Below are 21,610 nucleotides of genomic sequence, written 5' to 3'. Positions count from 1 at the left end.
TGTAGGTAGGGGGTAGACCCTTCATATTTAATAGCATATATAGTTAGCCGAATGATATATCATCACTTTCTCATCATTACCTGACCAGTGGGCTCCTGACAGATGGAGCTCCCATCATTTCCAAGAATTAAAGGGCCACATAAATGGGCAAAGTGTAGTAACCCTGCTGGATTTTTTTTCCTACACAGACTCACTAGTTTCTACCATTCACCCAAATCGGGCTCCATTATAATGATTGTCACGGTCCCTGGTTGGGAGCCGCACACCCAACATCTTCTGGAAAATTGTGGGTCCAGCCACTAATAATGTGTTATCAATGTCCCTGGTTTAAAAAAAAAAGCCCAAGTATGCTGTGTCGTTCTCCATGATCTGTGCTCATGTAACAAAGTATGACAGCATGCATGTACATTCAGTAGAGAAAATAAGTATTTGATACACTGCTGATTTTGCAAGTTTTCCCACCTACAAAGAATGCAGAGGTTTGTAATTTTTATTGTAGGTACACTTCAGCTGAGAGAGACAGAATCTAAAAATAAAAAAAAAAAATTGAAAATCACATTGTATAATTTTTAAATAATTAAATTGCATTTTATTGCGTGAAATAAGTATTTGATCACCTACCAAACAGCAAGAATTCTGGCTCTCACAGACCTGTTAGTTTTTCTTTAAGAAGCCTCCTACTCTGCACTCATTACCTGTATTAATTGAACCTGTTTGATCTTGTTACCTGTATAAAAGACACCTGTCCACATACTCAATTACAATTCATCCTCTCCACCATGGCCAAGACCAAACAGCTGGCTAAGGACACCAGGGACAAAATTGCAAAATTGTACACCTGCACAAGGCTGAGATGGGCTACAGGACAATAGGCAAGCAGCTTGGTGAGCAGGCAACAATTATTGATGCAGTAATTAGAAAATGGAAAAAACACAAGAGGACTGTCAGTCTTCCTCGGTCCGGGGCTCCATGCAAGATCTCGCCTTGTGGGGTAAGGATGATTCTGAGAAAGGTCAGGAATCGGCCCAGAACTACACAGGAGGACCTGGTCAATGACCTGAAGAGAACTGGGACCACAGTCTAAAACATTACCATTAGTAACCCACTATGCAGTCTTGGATTAAAATCCTGCAGGACACGCAAGGTCCCCCTGCTCAACCAGCACATGTCCAGACCAATTTGAAGTTCACCAATGACCATCTAGATGATCCAGAGGAGGCATTGGAGAAGGTCATGTGGTCAGATGAGGCCAAAATATAACTTTTTGGTATCAACCCTATTTGCCATGTTTGGAGGAAGAAGGATGAGTACAACCCCAAAAACACTGTCCCCACTGTGAAGCATGGTGGGGCAAATATTATTAATTTGGGGGTGCTTTTCTGCAAAGAGGACAGGACACCTGCATCGTACTGAAGGGAGGATGGATGGGGTCATGTATCGCGAGATTTTGGCCAACAACCTCCTTCCCTCAGAAAGAGCATTGAGAAGATGTGTCGTGGCTTGGTCTTCCAGCATGACAATGACCCGAAACACACAGCCATGGCAACTAAGGAGCGGATCCAAAAGAAGCATTACAAGGTCCTGGAGTGGCCTAACCCTTATCCAGACCTGAAACCAACAGAAAATCTTCGGAGGGAGCTGAAACTCAATGTTGCACAGCGACAGCTCTCAAACCTGAAAGATCTGGAGAAGATCTGTATGGAGGAGTGGGCCAAAATACCTGCTGCAGTGTGTGCAAACCTGGTCAAGAACTACAGGAAACGTCTGACCTCTGTAATTGCAACAAAGGTTTCAGCACCAAATATTAAGTTCTGTTTTTCTATTGTACCAAATACTTTTTTCATGCAATAAAATGCAAATCAATTATGTAAAAATCATACAATGTGATTTTCTGGACATTTATTGTTTAGATTCTGTCTCTTACAGTTGAAGTGTACCTACGGTAAAATTACAGACCTCTCCAATTTTTGTAGGTGGGAAAACTTGTAAAATTGGCAATGTATCAAATACCTACTGTGACGACTCCTGGAGTGGACCCTCTGGGTCGTGGCACCAACCCTCCCAGGGCAAGCTGACCTAGTGAGGACCAGCCCCTATACAGGGAGTGTCAGGGGCAAGCCCCAGGGGTAAAGTACCACGACTGCTAGCACCAGGTGGCCGGCTCACAGGAGACACGAGTGAGTGTGTCTGCAGGAACGTGCAAAGCGCGGACACGCAGGGTACAGGACGGTACAGGGCGAGTGTACGGAGGCACGGAGAGTATAGGAGAATACAAGGCGTGTACACGGGAGTGCGCTAGATACAGGATAGTGCAAGGCGGGTACACGAGAGCACGTATGGCGTGCACCGACTAGAACGCCCGGGTGCAAGCAAAGCAGGACGCGTGCAAATGAGCACATCAGAGTACAGAGTTAGGCAGCAGGTGTGCAAGGAGGCGCAACAGAGTACAGGATCAGAGCGTGTGCCAGGAGGCACAACTGAGACAAGGCAGAGTACAGGATCAGAGTGTGTGCCGGGAGGCACAATACAGAGTCCAGGATCAGAGCGTGTGCCAGGTCAAGTCCTACAATACCATAGAGAGGACAGGCCTGGAGACAGAGCAGAGAAGAGCGCGTGTGCGCACAAAGAACATGGTGCAAACATGAAACTAAGTACGAAAGGTGCGCGTGCGCACACGACGGGACCGCCGGAGCGGCCGCGGCTCCAGAAGAGGTGACGGCGGGACCGAGGTCCCGCCCCTAGGTGAGAGCGGCGTGACAGGCGGCGTAACACCTACTTTCCCCAGTGTGTGTGTGCATATATATTTGTGTGTGTATACTTGTGTGTTTTTGTGTGCACATTATTGTGTTTGCTTATGTGTGGTGTACAGTATACACAGAATGTTTTTAAAAAAATAGAATGTTAATATTTTTTTTTATCAATTAACAAAATGCAAAGTGAAATAACAAGAGAAATCTAAACCGGATCAGTATATGATGACTGTCGTTTGCCTTCATCTGTTCCTCTATGTACGTGTCACTTGCTCACGGTTTTTGGAGAAACTCAGCAAGAGGTTGTTCCAAACATCTTGGAGCAATAACCCCAGATCTTCTGTGTATGAGACTTGTGGGAATCCTTCACGTGATCCCAGACAGACTGGATGTTGAGATTAGGACTCTGTGGAGACCAGATTATCACTTCTAGGACTCCTTGTTCCTTTTAACTTTGCAGATACATCTTAATGGCTGCATATTTGGGGTCACTGCACAATAACTTTGGAGTCAATTTAACAGCTCCATGGTGGTATTACCTGATGGGTAAGTATCTGCATGTATTTCTCAGCACTGAGGACACCAAAACATGGACCATATTGAGAACCATGGACGCAATGGTCAGCCGAGGAAACTCAGAGCCACAGATGAAAGATGCATCATGATTATATCCCTTCAAAATCAGGTGTCCAGCAATGTAATCGGCTCCGAACTTGCAGAAAACAGTGGGACCAACCTGCACCCATCTACTGTTTGTAAAAGTCTGGCCAGAAATGGTCTTCCTGGAAGCCAAAGACCAGACTTTCCACATAGAAACAAGATGAAGTGACTCAACTATGCACAAAAATATAGTACCTGGGGTGCAGAAAAATGGGAGCAGGTGCTCAGGACTGATGAGTAAAATGTGAAATATTTGGCTGTAACAGAAGGCAGAACCTCCTGCTGAGATCCTTCAAAAACTGTGTGCAGAGAAGTAGTGATGAAGGATAAGGGCGGTCACCAAATAATGATGTGATTTTGATTTCTTCATTCACTTTGCATTTTCTAAATTGATAATATTTTATCTTTTAACACTTCAAGTTGTGAAAGCTTCTGTTAGGCGTCGGGTTCCTGCCTCTGCACAGGAGGAATCTCGAGCCTTGCCGTCTGCAGTCTCCCATTCCTCTCCTGCCGCAGAGGAGCCTGCTCAGCAAAGACGTTGTTCCCGGCGTCTTGCTCAGTCTACTATTGTTGGCTTGGTTACTGCTGCTATCAGGGTTCAGCTATAGTAACCTGCAATAGCCAGCAGCTAGTAGCTCTTGGGACTAAGTCTTTCTTTCGGTCCACTGAGCATGCCTGTGGGAAGTCCTCTCATTGGAGGTCTGAGGTCACATGCTCAGGTCCTATTGCTGCTCCCATTGGACCACTAGGAAGGTCCCGGAAGGATGCTGCTATAAAAGAGTCGCATGGCCGCACGGCCATGCGCTAGTATAGACTCTTATGGTATTTTGTGTGAGTGATGATGGATGCATGTATCTGGTGACTGACTCATTAAGACTCCCAACCCTTGGATACATATGGTTTAGGGCTATTAGAGTTAGAGTCAGCGCCTTGTAGTGGCTGAGTCTAGTGCCACAGTGCTCCCAGTTCACAGCACCTCTCTTAGCGCCATATTGTGCCATCCTACCTAAGACACTACCGTACTGGGTGTACAGCAGCTCCTGTTTGAGCTGCGCCATGCGCAACTATAGCGCTTTCCAGTCCAAAGTTTAGGCTGGTTAGTGGCATCCGCCAGAGCTGCGCTGTACATACCTAGTGCGGTACGCGTCTGTCCGCTGCACCTTGTGACAGCTAACAGGCCACAGCGTCCATAGCATCTTTCCCTGGCGCCACAGTAGTGGCTCCGTGCGCAAGTGGGTCTAGAAGGACTCAATCCCCGTGTCCTTGGGGCTGAGTCCTGTGACCTCGTCACTTATGCTCATCTTATGTCACAGCGGCCCTGTGAAGTAACAGGGTTCGCCTCTCATACACCGAGTCAGTGGTTACCCGCCAGTGTTCATTTAGTTCTCTGCCATTACTGAGCAGCAGTTTTCCATCTCTGCACGGTGGACCCTGGGCTGCGAATGCACCTCATACCATCTTCATCATTTGGTGCGTTCCGCTAGCCCGTAACAGCTTCTTACTTTATATAATTGTTTCCACACCTGCCTAAAACTTTTGCTCAGTACTGTACATGTCTTGAGCGTATTGTGTATGCACGTTACTATGTTTCTGGTTATATGTATCTGTGTACATTTCTGGAGGCGTGTGCTTGTATGTAAGGATCTGGTAACTATACGTGTATGTATTTGTGTTGTGCAGAGTTGCTTGTTATGTACTTTCGTGTCTGCACTAATATGTTTATATCTCTGTGTCGGCATGTGTGATGGCGTAGAACAGCACTATAATGCCAAGCAGTAGCTGCAAAGCACATTTTAGGATGCACAGAAACAGAGCAATGCTGGTTACATACAGTGAGTACGGAAAGTATTCAGACCCCTTTATATTTTTCACTCTTTGTTTCATTGCAGCCATTTGGTAAATTCAAAAAAGTTCATTTTTTTTCTCATTAATGTACACTCTGCACCCCATCTTGACTGAAAGAAATGTAGAAATTTGTGCAAATTTATTAAAAAAGAAAAACTGAAATATCACATGGTCATAAGAAGAAGCTGAAGAGCTGCACATGGACACCAGCCTCCCCTGCACCACAGAGGAGAGTGTGTGTGAGCTGTGTGTATGTGTGAGGCCGTGTGTGTGTGGCTGCATGTGTATGTGTGAGGCTGTGTGTATGTGTGCGAGGCTGTGTGTATGTGTGTGGCTGTGTGTATGTGCGAGGCTGTGTGTATGTGCGAGGCTGTGTGTATATGCGAGGCTGTGTGTATGTGCGAGGCTGTGTGAGGCTGTGTGTATGTGCGAGGCTGTGCGAGGCTGTGTGTATGTGCGAGGCTGTGTGTATGTGCGAGGCTGTGTGAGGCTGTGTGTATGTGTGAGGCTGTGTGTATGTGCGAGGCTGTGTGTATGTGCGAGGCTGTGTGTATGTGCGAGGCTGTGTGAGGCTGCGTGTATGAGTGTGAGGCTGCGTGTATGAGTGTGAGGCTGCGTGTATGAGTGTGAGGCTGCGTGTATGAGTGTGAGGCTGCGTGTATGAGTTTGAGGCTGTGTGTATGAGTGTGAGGCTGTGTGTATGAGTGTGAGGCTGTGTGTATGAGTGTGAGGCTGTGTGTATGTGCGAGGCTGTGTGTATGTGCGAGGCTGTGTGTATGTGCGAGGCTGTGTGTATGTGCGAGGCTGTGTGTATGTGCGAGGCTGTGCGAGGCTGTGTGTATGTGCGAGGCTGTGTGTATGTGTGAGGCTGTGTGTATGTGCGAGGCTGTATGTGCGAGGCTGTGTGTATGTGCGAGGCTGTGTGTATGTGCGAGGCTGCGTGTATGAGTGTGAGGCTGCGTGTATGAGTGTGAGGCTGCGTGTATGAGTGTGAGGCTGCGTGTATGAGTGTGAGGCTGCGTGTATGAGTGTGAGGCTGCGTGTATGAGTGTGAGGCTGCGTGTATGTGTGCGAGGCTGCGTGTATGAGTGCGAGGCTGTGTGTATGAGTGTGAGGCTGTGTGTATGTGCGAGGCTGTGTGTATGTGCGAGGCTGTGTGAGGCTGTGTGTATGTGCGAGGCTGTGCGAGGCTGTGTGTATGTGCGAGGCTGTGTGTATGTGCGAGGCTGTGTGTATGTGTGAGGCTGTGTGTATGTGCGAGTCTGTGTGTATGTGCGAGGCTGTGTGAGGCTGCGTGTATGAGTGTGAGGCTGCGTGTATGAGTGTGAGGCTGCGTGTATGTGTGTGAGGCTGCGTGTATGTGTGAGGCTGTGTGTGTATGTGTGAGGCTGTGTGTGTATGTGTGAGGCTGTGTGTGTATGTGTGAGGCTGTGTGTATGAGGCTGTGTGTATGAGTGTGAGGCTGTGTGTATGAGTGTGAGGCTGTGTGTATGAGTGTGAGGCTGTGTGTATGAGTGTGAGGCTGTGTGTATGTGTGTGAGGCTGTGTGTATGTGTGTGCGGCTGTGTGTATGTGTGTGAGGCTGTGTGTATGTGTGTGAGGCTGTGTGTATGAGTGTGAGGCTGTGTGTGTATGAGTGTGAGGCTGTGTGTATGTGTGTGGCTGTGTGTGAGGCTGTGTGTATGTGTGAGGCTGTGTATGTGTGAGGCTGTGTGTGGCTGTGTATGTGTGTGGCTATGTGATACATGTGAGCGTGAGCTGTGTGTGTGTGAGCTGTGTGATACATGTGTGTGTGTGAGCTGTGTGTGTGAGCTACTTGTGTGTGAGATACGTGTGTGTGAGAGCTGTGTGTGAGATACGTGTGTGTGAGAGCTGTGTGTGAGATACGTGTGTGTGAGAGCCGTGTGATGCATGCTGGTGTGAGCTGCGTGTGTGAGTGTGAGCTGTGTGATACGTGTGTGATATACGTGTGTGTGAACTGTGTGTGTGAGCGTGCGTTGTGTGAGTGTGAGCTACTTGTGGGTGAGCTGTGTGATACGTGTGTATGTGAATGTGAGCTGTGTGTGAGCTATTTGTTTGTGTGAGCTGTGTGATATATGCGTGTGAGTGTGTGTGAGCTGTGTGATACATGCGTGTGTGAGCTGTGTGTGTGTGATACGTGTGAGCTGTGTGTGTGAGATATGTGTGAGCTGTGTGTGTGAGATACGTGTGTGTAAGCTACTTGTGTGTGAGCTGTGTAATACATGCGTGTGTGATATGCATGAGCTGTGTGTGTGTGAGCTGTGTGATACGTGTGTGTGAGCTGTGTGATACGTGTGTGATACATGTATGAGCGTGAGCTGTGTGACACAGCGCGTGTTATACGTGTGAGCTGTGTGTGTGAGATACTTGTGTGAGCTGTGTGATACATGTGTGTGTAATACATGTGAGCTGTGTGTGTGTGTGTGATATGTGTGTGAGACGTGTGTGTGTGAGCGTGATATGTGTGTATGAGACGTGTGTGTGAGCGTGAGCTACTTGTGTGAGCTGTGTGATACGTGTGTGAGACACGTGTGTGTGCGCGTGTGTGTGTGTGCGTGAGCTAAAGCAAAAGTTGGCACAACCTGCCAGTGTTCTACTATTTGTGTGAGTACATCCATTGTATGTGGGCTGGGGATTTTTTTTTTGTACCAGGACTGCTTTTTGGTCTCAGTCCGGCCCTGGTGCCACGACCCAGAGGGTCCACTCCAGGAATCGTCACAGAAAAGTTTAAAGGGTTCTGAATACTTTCCATAGTCACTGTATAATTCAGGAGAGATCTGCTGGAGAATTCTGTTACTGCCCTATCAGAAAGGAAATTTTCCCCTACAGCATTGGCCACAATCTGCGCCTGAGTGACACCGCTCGAAGTGAAAGCTGAACTTGGTAATGTTCTCTGACCTTTTGCAGCACAGACGTGATGTGTAAGGGTATGTGCACACACTGCAGATTCACCTGCGGGTTTTTTCCTGCGGAACCGCAGGTAAAACCGCAGGTAAAGTGACCTGCGGTTTTGCCCTGCGGTTTGACACCTGGACAATGGAATAGGTGGCAAACTGCAGCAGAATCTGCAGAAACAATTGACATGCTGCGGAAAAAAAAACGCAGCTTTTCCGCAGGTAAAAAACCGCAGCGTGAGCACTGCGGTTTTTAAAACCCATAGGCTAACATGGTAAAGTACCATGTCTGCGGAAATGCTGCAGTTCTGCAGGGCCAAAACCGCAGCAAAAACCGCAGCGTGTGCACATACCCTAATACTGATAAATAACTATCAGAAATAAACTTCTGCACAGATGAGATGAAAAACTTATATTGTTTTGTAACTGAGAAGATGATTGGTTGCTGTGTATCATGTGATCCTTGTGGAACGTCAGGAATGTGTGTGAATGAGGAGCAATCGTAGAGATGATTATCAGGAGGAAATATGGGTCAATACGTTGCATGTTCTACATACTGTGTGCCTTATATCATATACTGTACGTACTACGATGAGCTGTAATTATATGTGATGCTCCATATTCTGTGTACTATGCTATAACGGCTTTATGTCTTCTTTATATTATTTTATTATAAAAGTTCAAAACTGTAAAAATAATGGGGGGAAAAAACTATATAGCCACCTTTCAGATTATTTTTATTGATTATTTCATAAAGGGGGCAGTATTACAGTAGTTATATTCTTGTACATAGGGGGCAGTATTATAGTAGTTATATTCTTGTACATAGGGGCAGTATTATAGTAGTTATATTCTTGTACATAGGGGCAGTATTATAGTAGTTATATTCTTGTACATAGGGGCAGTATTATAGTAGTTGTATTCTTGTACATAGGGGCAGTATTATAGTAGTTATATTCTTGTACATAGGGGCAGTATTATAGTAGTTATATTCTTGTACATAGGAGCAGTATTATAGTAGTTATATTCTTGTACATAGGAGCAGTATTATAGTAGTTGTATTCTTGTACATAGGGGCAGTATTATAGTAGTTATATTCTTGTACATAGGAGCAGTATTATAGTAGTTATATTCTTGTACATAGGGGCAGTATTATAGTAGTTATATTCTTGTACATAGAGGCAGTATTATAATAGTTATATTCTTGTATATAGGGGCAGTATTATAGTAGTTATATTCTTGTACATAGGAGCAGTATTATAGTAGTTATATTCTTGCACATAGGAACAGTATTATAGTAGTTACAGTATATTCTTGTACATAGGAGCAGTATTATAGCAGTTATATTCTTGTACATAGGAGCAGTATTATAGTAGATGTATTCTTGTATATAGGAGGCAATATTATAGTAGTTATATTCTTGTACATAGGGAGCAGTATTATAGTAGTTATATTCTTGTACATAGAGGCAGTATTATAGTAGTTATATTCTTGTACATAGAGGCAGTATTATAGTAGTTATATTCTTGTACATAGGAGCAGTATTATAGTAGTTATATTCTTGTACATAGGAGCAGTATTATAGCAGTTATATTCTTGTACATAGGAGCAGTATTATAGTAGATGTATTCTTGTATATAGGAGGCAATATTATAGTAGTTATATTCTTGTACATAGGGAGCAGTATTATAGTAGTTATATTCTTGTACATAGGGGAAGTGTTATAGCAGTTATATTCTATATAGGGAGCAGTATTATAGTAGCTATATTCGTGTACATAGGAGCAGTATTATAGTAGTTATATTCTTGTACATAGGAGGCAGTATTATAGTAGTTATATTCTTGTACATAGGAGGCAGTATTATAGTAGTTATATTCTTCTACATAGGGGCAATATTATATTAGTTATATTATTGTGCATAGAGAGCAGTATTATAGTAGTTATATTCTTGTACATAGGGAACAGTATTTTAGTAGTTATATTCTTGTACATAGGGGACAGTATTATAGTATTTATATTCTTGTACATAGGGGGCAGTATTATAGTAGTTATATTCTTGTACATAGGGGGCAGTATTATAGTAGTTATATTCTTGTACATAGGAGCAGTATTATAGTAGTTATATGCTTGTACATAGGGGGCAATTTTTATTGTAAAAACCAAACAAATACAAATAACATTCCTCCAATAATACAAAACTAAATTCACTAGGATTGTACATACATTCATTACATATCCAGGTTATACATATCAAATTAACTTAAGAGTCCATACTCCTAGTTTGAGGGGGGGAAAAAAAAAAAAACACTTTACAAACAGAGCTCATCATATTCCTACCCAGTGACTCATCCTTCCATATCTTAACATTTCCTAATTTCTCCTAATGATTTTCCCTATCTGAGTTTGGACATTATCTGGTTGACAACGTCACAGATCTGAGTCGGAGTTATTCTGTTCACCACCGGTCTCCATCTCAGACTCTTCCCGAGTGCCCTCAGGTAAGGGCTTCCGCTTTGGCGGAGGACAGTCCTCTACATCCCTATCACACTCTGCGTCAATTCTCTTAAGGTCATCTTCAAAATCACCGTCAGACTCAGACAGAACATCAAACCTGTTAGATAAGACCATTACACCTGCAGAACTCTGGAATTTCTTCCCGGCTCCTTGGCCAGTGTCATAATCCTCAGGTTTACGGGAGGCCTTGTCCTTTTTCTTCCTTTTCTGATTATTGCTATACTCTTCAGACACAGATGGTAGCACTGAAGTAATGCCTTCCTGTGACCGCTGCCCCTGAGGTACAACCTCCATACTCCCCTGTTCTCACTCTGAACCCTGCTGCTCTGGTGTTAGCTGAGTAGACCCCTGGTGGACCTCTGGTCTGGTCAGTATTTCCCCTGACAGTAAAGCTGCCTCCTCCAGAATCTCTGCCCCTGCTACCAAGTCCTCGTCAGGAAAGTCCTTACAGATATTGTGCCAGGCGTCTGGACAGTCCCTGTGAGGGTGACCGATCTTCCCACAGAGGTTGCACCTGATGTTCTGGCAGTCTGCAGTTAGATGGCCGACCTCCCCACCCAGGCTGCACTTCACCACAGTACAGGTATTTGCCAGGTGACCTGCCTTGCCACATTTAGAGCACTTACAAGGCTGCCCAGGATAGAAACACACACCCCTCTCCCTCCCAATAAAGAAGGAGTTGGGTAAATGGGCAGTGATGTTATTGCATTGGCGCAGTTTCACCAAAACCCGCCACCCTCCCGTCCAGATCCCATCACTGTCTCTGCTTTTGGTGAGGTCCGAGACCAGGTGACAATGCCTCCGGAGCCATACCACAATGTCCTGCGGGGGAACAGACTCATTCCAGAAGATGACATTTACGGTGACAGTATCTGGCTTAGAGATAGGAATAAAGCTGAACTTACTCCAGCCCTCCGTGTCTCTAAACTTGGGGAAACTAGACCAGAATCTGTCCAGGTCAGACATGAGCTTAAAGCTGACATCATAGCCCTGCCTGTCTGGAAGATTAATCACTGCCAGGATGCTGACTGGCACAAACCCCATCTGGTGGCACAAGAGCTCCCTGATGACAAACCTCCTGTCTGGCAGGTCCTCCTTGGCACCTCTGTGCCGGAAACGTACGACGTTTCTCCGTTTAAACGCCTGGCCTGTATAATTGGTACCAGAGGTAAAGGTCGGAGCACCACGACTCCAGGCATTACTGGGGGGACCGTGCGGGGTCACATTGGGTTGACTGACGGGGTGAAGGTCTGCAGCAGGAGGGGCAGCCACACCTTGTGTGCTCAAAATTAAAGGGGGGAAATCAGAGACATTATCAAACACATTGTTATCATCAGCATCAATGTCATTATCAGACTGTGCAGCGTCCACCAAAGATACTGTGCTCCCCCAAGCCCCCGACCCCCCAGATACAGTGCGGTTATCCCCAGCATCAGAGCCCTGCTGGGCACCATCAGTAATGACCAGCACATGTCCACTTCCCAACTGTTGTGCTTGGCATTCTGAGACTTGTAGTCCCTCTGCTGTAAAGTGCAGTCCATGCTGCGGCTTGGAATCTGCTGCAGGCTGCTGTGCTGGGCATTCTGAGACTTGTGGTACACCTGCTGGAATCTGCATAACATGCTGCTGCTTGGTGGCTGCTGCGGCTGCAGTATTTGACCCTTTTGGAAGCAGAAACTTGCAGGCTGTAGCACTGGCCGCAGCGGCTTCTGGGGCCCACCTGGGACAATGTCTGAGCTGGAACCTGCAGAGTCCTGCTTGTGTGACATACACAGTTCCTGGTTCCTATAAGTCTCTGCCAGGGGCCCCATCTTCTCTAGGATACAGTCCATGTCCGTCACCACTTTTGCCAGCTGTATGCCAAGCATGTTCAGGGTCTGATCACAAAAGGTGTGATCCCCACCAGGATTAGCAGCCTTTACCTTATAGCCCATGTCTATTTGTTTCTGCAGCAAGTCTTTGTGCTGCTGTAACTCACCGAGCCTCTTGACCAGTCCTGGGATCTCCTCTGCGACCTGAAGCTCAGGTGCACATGGCGTCTCCTCCTGGGATCCTGCTTTCAGCAATGTCCCTGGATGCTTGAAACCAGACGTCTCCTTAACTTTCACCACCGCTGGTTTCGTGGTTCCAGGCTCCACAGCACTTTTACTGCTGCCACCTGACTGCGACCTTGTGCGCCCAGAGCTCGCCATGCTGGCCACCACATGCTTCTGCTGCAGGTTCTCCTGGAGCGTCTGTCTCTCCAGTGAGGTTCTCCTCTGTCTGCTGGGAGTCAGCTGCACACCTGAAGATGGTGATGGCACCTCCTGAGCTGCAGGCTGCTTTCCTCCATTCAGCTTCTCACCAGTAGATTTCTTTTGGATTTTTCCTAGTTGTCCTTCACTCTGCTTGCCTTGGCTGGCCGACTGCTTAACTGGAACTTTCTTACCCACAGCCATGGCTTTTCCTTGTTCCGTTACTTTACGTACTTTCACAGCTTCATCTTTCTTGCTGCTACTTCCATTCTGAACTTTCTTTCCCTCAGAAACAACTTTGGGACTTGCATCCGCCTTAGACACAGCTTGAGCGTTACTTCCAAGTGTAGGCCTGGAAGCCTGGGCCTTGCTTGGGGAGTTACCCCGCCCAGGGTGGCCTCCCCCTGGGCTTGCTCCAGACATCAAGAGAGCTACAAACACACAACCTCACAGCTAGGAGGCAGTATTATAGTAGTTATATTCTTGTACATAGGGAGCAGTATTATAGTAGTTATATTCTTGTACATAGAGGCAGTATTATAGTAGTTATATTCTTGTACATAGAGGCAGTATTATAGTAGTTATATTCTTGTACATAGGAGCAGTATTATAGTAGTTATATTCTTGTACATAGAGGCAGTATTATAGTAGTTATATTCTTGTACATAGGAGCAGTATTATAGTAGTTATATTCTTGTACATAGGAGCAGTATTATAGTAGTTATATTCTTGTACATAGGAGCAGTATTATAGTAGTTATATTCTTGTATATAGGGGCAGTATTATAGTAGTTACAGTATATTCTTGTACATAGGGGGCAGTATTATAGTAGTTATATTCTTGTACATAGGGGCAGTATTATAGTAGTTATATTCTTGTACATAGGGGGCAGTATTATAGTAGTTATATTCTTGTACATAGGGGCAGTATTATAGTAGTTATATTCTTGTACATAAGAGGCAGTATTATAGTAGTTATATTCTTGTACATAGGGGCAGTATTATAGTAGTTATATTCTTGTACATAGGGGCAGTATTTTAGTAGTTATATTCTTGTATATAGGGGCAGTATTATAGTAGTTATATTCTTGTACATAGGGGGCAGCATTATAGTAGTTATATTCTTGTACATAGGAGCAGTATTATAGTAGTTATATTCTTGTACATAGGGGCAGTATTATAGTATTTATATTCTTGTACATAGGGGGCAGTACTATAGTAGTTATATTCTTGTACATAGGGGCAGAATTATAGTAGCTATATTCTTGTACATAGGGGCAGTATTATAGTAGTTATATTCTTGTACATAGGGGCAGTATTATAGTATTTATATTCTTGTACATAGGGGGCAGTACAATAATAGTTATATTCTTGTACATAGGGACAGAATTATAGTAGCTATATTCTTGTACATAGGGGAAGTATTATAGTATTTATATTCTTGTACATAGGGGCAGTATTATTGTAGTTATATTCTTGTACATAGGGAGCAGTATTATAGTAGTTACAGTATATTCTTGTACATAGGGGCAGTATTATAGTAGTTATATTCTTGTACATAGGGGCAGTATTATAGTAGTTATATTCTTGTACATAGGGGGCAGTATTATAGTAGTTATATTCTTGTACATAGGGGCAGTATTATAGTAGTTATATTCTTGTACATAGGGAGCAGTATTATAGTAGTTATATTCTTGTACATAGGGAGCAGTATTTTAGTAGTTATATTCTTGTACATAGGGGGCAGTATTATAGTAGTTATATTCTTGTACATAGGGGCGGTATTATAGTAGTTATATTCTTGTACATAGGGGCGGTATTATAGGAGTTATATTCTTGGACATAGGGGCAGTATTATAGCAGTTATATTCTTGGACATATGGGGCAGTATTATAGTAGTTATATTCTTGGACATAGGGGCAGTATTATTGTAGTTATATTCTTGTACATGGGGCAGTTTTATAGTAGTTATATTCTTGTATGTAGGGGGCAGTATTATAGTAGTTATATTCTTGTACATAGGGGCAGTATTATAGCAGTTATATTCTTGTACGTAGAGAGCAGTATTATAGTAGTTATATTCTTGTACATAGGGAGCAGTATTTTAGTAGTTATATTCTTGTACAAAGGGGGCAGTGTTGTGAACTCATTTTCTGGTCTACCAGTTGTGAGTTCTCCTTCCGGGCTCCCTCTAGTGGTAACAGGAGGTAGTGAGGTTGATTTAATTAGTAGAGATCTGCCACCTGATGATGAGGATAACGATTGGATCTCTGGAATCTCAGACTGGATTTAAGACAGCCAACGCCCTATTCTGGTGCTGGTGATTCCTTCTGGCTTTTCAGGTCTTGGTTTTCAGCTCTGTTCCAGTCATTTCAAGCTAAGTGTTTCTGCTAATGTTCACACTTGATTTTGTTGGTCTATTCAGTTTTTTGTGTGGTCAGCCAGCCCCGACTGGGGCTGTGCTGAATTTCCACTCTTATTTATCTGCATTTGCCAATTTGCTTTTTGTCCCTTATTAGATTGGCCTCTTTTTTGCTATGTCTCAGAATATTTCAGAGTGCTGATATAGTGGGAGACGTCTAGTGACTTCAGGGTTAATTTTGTTATCAGAAGTGTTGGACATTATTTTTGTAGGGTTTTTTGGGCAGATTGCAGACTGTCTTTCCTGTCCTTTCTAGTTAGTTTGGGCCCCATCGTTTGCTCAGCCTATTTTCCTGCCTGTGTTTGTGTTTTCATCTTGTTTCACCGTCAGTACGTGTGTGGGGGCTGTCTATTCCTTTGGGGTCTGCTCTGGGGCAGTTAGTTTTCCCCTTTTCTTGCTTTAGGCTTATTTAGTCCTCCGGCTCTGACGAGGCGTCTAGATTCATCTTAGGAACGCTCCACGGCTGCTGCTAGTTGTGTGGTTAGGATCAGGGGTCTGCAATCTGCATAGTCACCAACCTATCTGGTTTTCTGTGACTTAGCTTGTTTAGTTTTCCTCCTCGGTGACCCATTCATAACGGCAGTATTATAGTAGTTATATTTTTGTACATAGGGGCAGTATTATAGTAGTTATATTCTTGTACATAGGGGCAGTATTATAGTAGTTATATTCTTGTACATAGGGGGCAGTATTCTAGTAGTTATATTTTTGTACATAGGGGCAGTATTCTAGTAGTCATATTCTTGTACATACGAGCAGTATTATAGTAGTTATATTCTTGTACATAGGAGCAGTATTATAGTAGTTATATTCTTGTACATAGGGGCAGCATTATAGTAGTTATATTCTTGTACATAGGGGCAGTATTATAGTAGTTATATTCTTGTACATAGGGGCAGTATTATGGTAGTTATATTCTTGTACATACGAGCAGTATTATAGTAGTTATATTCTTGTACATAGGAGCAGTATTATAGTAGTTATATTCTTGTACATAGGAGCAGTATTATAGTAGTTATATTCTTGTACATAGGTGCAGTATTATAGTAGTTATATTCTTGTACATAGGAGCACTATTATAGTAGTTATATTCTTGTACATAGGGGCAGTATTATAGTAGTTATATTCTTGTACATAGGGGCAGTATTATAGTAGTTATATTCTTGTACATAGGAGCAGTATTATAGTAGTTATATTCTTGTACATAGGGGCAGTATTATGGTAGTTATATTCTTGTACTTAGGGAGCAGTATTATAGTAGTTATATTCTTGTACATAGGAGCAGTATTATAGTACTGGGGTTTGCTCTGGGGCAGTTAGTTTTCCCCTTTTCTTGTATTAGGATTATTTAGTCCTCCGGCTGTGACGAGGCATCTAGATTCATCTTAGGAACGCACCACGGCTGCTGCTAGTTGTGTGGTTAGGATCAGGGGTCTGCAATCTGCATAGTTACCAACCTATCTGGTTTTCTGTGACTTAGCTTGTTTAGTTTTCCTCCTCAGTGACCCATTCATAACAGGGCAGTATTATAGTAGTTATATTTTTGTACATAGGGGCAGTATTATAGTAGTTATATTCTTGTACATAGGGGCAGTTTTATAGTAGTTATATCCTTGTATATAGGGGCAGTATTATAGTAGTTATATTCTTGTACATAGGGGGCAGTATTCTAGTAGTTATATTTTTGTACATAGGAGCAGTATTATAGTAGTCATATTCTTGTACATACGAGCAGTATTATAGTAGTTATATTCTTGTACATAGGAGCAGTATTATAGTAGTTATATTCTTGTACATAGGGGCAGTATTATAGTAGTTATATTCTTGTACATAGGGGCAGTATTATAGTAGTTATATTCTTGTACATAGGGGCAGTATTATAGTAGTTATATTCTTGTACATAGGGGCAGTATTATAGTAGTTATATTCTTGTACATAGGAGGCAGTATTATAGTAGTTATATTCTTGTATATAGGGGCAGTATTATAGTAGTTATATTCTTGTACATAGGGGCAGTATTATAGTATTTATATTCTTGTACATAGGAGCAGTATTATAGTAGTTATATTCCTGTACATAGGTGGCAGTACTAGTTATATTCTTGCACATGAGGATACCTGTTCCAGTCAGATACAGCTGGGTTTACACTGTAAGTAAATGAAGGGGAGACTGTAATTAATGACGACTGGCCGGTTTATTACCTTATTAAGTCGCCAGTCTGTTGCGCTGTGAGCACAGTGGTAAATAGTTTCTAGCTACCCAATTCATTTGGAAAAAGTAAACTATTGAAGTCGTTGTTTCTCTGATTTCACAACACCGGTGGAGCAGGGATCCCCCAGAGCTTATAAGAAGTGAACCTGACAAGATGGCTGCAGGGTGACATCATGTGTTTGTTTTCGTCTCACTTTCACATCCTGCATTAAACCACATGCACCACCATCAGCGAGACAAGATGGTGCAGGAATGGCGGCAGGGGAGCGATTCGCCTGATATTTGAGCGCGGGTTGTGGGCACCTCGGCTTCTAGATATTTTATACTATGTCAACACAATTCTCTCTCACCACATGGAAAGCTAATTATTCTGCAGGAATCTGCGCCTCACGGCCCCTTTATCGGTCTACAGTTTGGAGAACGGATTTTAATTGTTTTTTGGACATTTTCTTATTAAAGCAAATGTTTGCACGTGGGTATTTGGTGACATATAAAGTCCCATGTGTTTAAAGAAGACCGGGCAATTTCACTGTATTAAAAGGGTTGCCGGCCCTGATCTCTAGTATTATTACAGCTTGGCCCCATTGATGTGAATAGGGTAGGACTGCAATACCACATCCAACCTGAGAAAAGGTGTGGCGCTATTTTTTCTCTTCCTTTGATCTTAGTCATATAACACCTTAGATGCTGCTATCAGTGGCAACCAATAGGAGCTAGCAGAGGGAGGCAGTACCCCTGTTAGCCCATCAGTGCTTCCGATATAAAACAAAAATTGTTATCCTACACTCATAACACTGTGTAAAATGAACAAAAATGGTTTTTATATCGTCCAGTAAATGATTAAAAAAAAGTCTAACATGAACGATTAATTACTACTCTGTCCAGTAGCTTAAGTACGTCAATGACTTATTTGTATCTCAAGTTATTAAAGAAAAACTTTTTTTTTTCTAACACGATGAACAAGCTCTTGTGAAACTACGAAGATGGAAAAATGATGGTACTTTGGATGTGACTATGCAAAAATTAAAAAACTTTGAAAAATGGTTTTATTGTGTCAAAGTAGAAAAAGATGGGAAAAAAAACAGACATAAAATATATTGACATAAACGTAAAAGAATTATGGTGAAAATAAGTTATCATTTTTCCACAGGATAGGTGAATAGTAGGGATGAGCGGACCCGTGGACGTTTGGGTTCTGGTACCCAACCAAAACTGTAGTCCAAAATAAACAATGGGGACCCGAACTTTGGAGCTGGACTTTCTTTCTCTATGAAAGAAATTTCTCTCTTTCTTTCTTTCTTTCTTTCTTTCTTTCTTTCTCTCTATTTCTCTCTTTCTTTCTCTCTCTATCTCTATTTCTCTCTTTCTTTCTCTCTATCTTTCTTTTTCTCTTTCTTTCTTTCTTTCTTTTTCTCTTTCTTTCTTTTTCTCTTTCTTTCTTTTTCTCTTTCTTTCTTTCTCTCTTTCTTTCTTTCTTTCTTTCTTTCTCTCTTTCTTTCTCTCTCTCTTTCTTTCTTTCTCTCTTGCTCTCTCTCTCTTTCTTATTCTTTCTATCTCAGAAAAAGCCCTACACCTGACAAATGCTATTGAGTGTGGAAAGGAAGAACAAAGACAACATAATCTAAATAATAAAAATATTGGAGAAAGAGAAACCAATCACAAACTAAAATGTTTCTATACTAATGCACAAAGCATGGGCAACAAACAAGGAGAATTGGAACTACTAGCACAGGAAAAGAAATATGATGTCATAGGAATCACTGAAACTTGGTGGGACGATACACATGATTGGAATACAAGACTAGAAGGATACAACTTATTTGCAAGAAACAGACTTGATAAACGAGGAGGAGGTGTCGCATTGTATGTTAGGCTGGTTTCAGACTAGCGCATTTTACAGGCAGCACACGGCGCCGCTAAGCCCCGCCCCCTACCCGCCCCGTCCGGTCATTTCCTCCTACTATCGCACACGGCTGCATGCGATCTGCGCACCCTATCTTTAGTATAGGGTGTGCAGACCGTGCTCTGGCCGTGCGCTAGTAGGATTTTTGCGTGCGCCGGTGTGCACCGAACGCACCATGTTGCATTTTGGTGCGCTTGGCGCACCTTCAAAAGTGCGCAGCACACGCAAAAATCCTACTAGCGCACGGCCAGCGCACGGTCTGCACACCCTATGCTAAAGATAGAGTGCACAGATCGCATGCAGCCGTGTGCGATAGTAGGAGGAAATGAATGGACGGGGCGGGCAGGGGGCGGGGCTTAGTGGCGCCGTGCGCTGCCTGTAAAATGCACTAGTCTGAAACCAGCCTTAGAAACGCGTATATCTGCACAGAGATTGAAGCTTCAGAGACTGGGAGTTCTGTGGAAACTGTTTGGGTAAGAATACAAGGACAGAACAATGGAAAGGACACCATTGTAGGCATTTACTACAGGCCGCCTGTGCAAGATGAAGATATGGATGAACTCTTTATGCATCAAATGGCCAAGTTCTCCAAAAAATATGACATAGTTGTCATGGGAGATTTCAACTATCCAGACATTTGTTGGGAATCTCTCTCAGGCAAAACTAACAGGTCAAGGAAATTCTTATCCTCTCTTGCTGACAACTTTATCTTCCAAAAGGTAAGGGAGAAAACAAGGGGAACTGCTACCTTGGATCTAATCCTTATAAATAGGGAGGAAATGGTTGAGGAGGTAAAAGTGGCTGGGACCCTAGGAGGTAGCGACCATGCTATTTTAGAATTTTGGATAACTAGAGGAGGAAGACCTGTGAAGACTCAGACGTCAAGGTTAGATTTCAGAAAGGCAGATTTTGAGGGATTCAGAAAGAGAATTGGAGGGATCCAATGGCTGGATATCCTTAAAGACAAAAATGTCCAGGAAGGATGGGAAATCTTGAAAAATGAAATTCTCCAAGCACAATTGTTAACAATTCCGAAAACAGGGAAGAATAGGAAGCATTTAAGGAAACCAGGATGGATGAACACAGAACTTAAGCACATGCTAAAAAGGAAGAAGAAATCTTTATAAAATGGAAAGAAGGAGGCATATCTAAAGAAGAATATAATGCTGTCTGCAGAACCTGCAGGGCACAAATCAGATTATCTAAAGCTGACAATGAATTGAGGCTTGCAAGAGACATCAAAAGCAATAATAAAGGATTTTGGGGATATGTCAAAAGTAAAAGAAAAGTCAAGGATGCTATAGGATTTTTACAGGATGAAAATGATGAATTGGTAAGACAGGATGTTGAGAAGGCCGAACTTTTAAATTCCTATTTTGCATCTGTTTTCTCTCAGAAAAGAAATGTAACATCAACTATTCTTCACAGTCCTATTAAGGGAATAGAATAATCCAGGATATCTATAAACAGAAATACAGTTATGAAACACTTAGCTAACCTAAATGAATTCAAGTCTCCAGGTCCAGATGAATTACCCCTCAGAGTACTGAAGGAGATAGCAGAAGAAATTTTTGAACCGCTCTCCATAATCTTTGAAAATTCTTGGTGAACAGGAGAAGTCCCAGAAGACTGGAGAAGAGCAAATGTTGTTCCTATCTTCAAAAAGGGGAAGAAGGTGGACCCAGGCAACTATAGGCCGGTCTGACTTCTATACCAGGAAAGATCTTTGAACAAATTATTAAACAACATGTATGTCAGTACCTGGATAAGAATGAAGTGATTAAACAGAGTCAGCATGGGTTTGTAATTAATAAGTCATGTCAGACTAACTTAATTTCCTTCTATGACGGAATCACTGACTGGGTGTATCAGGGAAATGCTGTAGATATAGTATATCTTGACCTCAGCAAAGCATTTGACAAACTATCTCACACAATCCTTATTGAAAAAATGACTAAGTATGGAATGGACAAGGCAACTGTTAGGTGGATTCATAACTGGCTTACTGATCGGACCCAAGGAGTGGTTGTAAATGGCTGCACATCCAGTTGGAAGAATGTCTCAAGTGGGGTACCACAGGGCTCTGTCCTGGGCCCTGTATTGTCCAACATCTTTATCAACGATTTAGATGAAGGAATTGAGGGTAAACTGATTAA

General features: G+C 43.0%; 1 protein-coding gene across 4 annotated transcripts in view; it reads left to right on the top strand.

The window, feature by feature from the left end:
• The window catches only part of GAS2 (growth arrest specific 2), a 109,155-nt gene that overhangs the window by 36,366 nt on the left and 51,179 nt on the right, over nt 1-21,610 (top strand). The window lies entirely within an intron of this gene.

This window comes from Dendrobates tinctorius, unplaced genomic scaffold (assembly GCF_039654945.1).
Source record: "Dendrobates tinctorius isolate UK_male_01 unplaced genomic scaffold, ASM3965494v1 ptg000059l, whole genome shotgun sequence".
Classification (NCBI taxonomy): Eukaryota; Metazoa; Chordata; class Amphibia; order Anura; family Dendrobatidae; genus Dendrobates; species Dendrobates tinctorius.
This window is presented reverse-complemented; position numbering and strand designations above follow the sequence as displayed.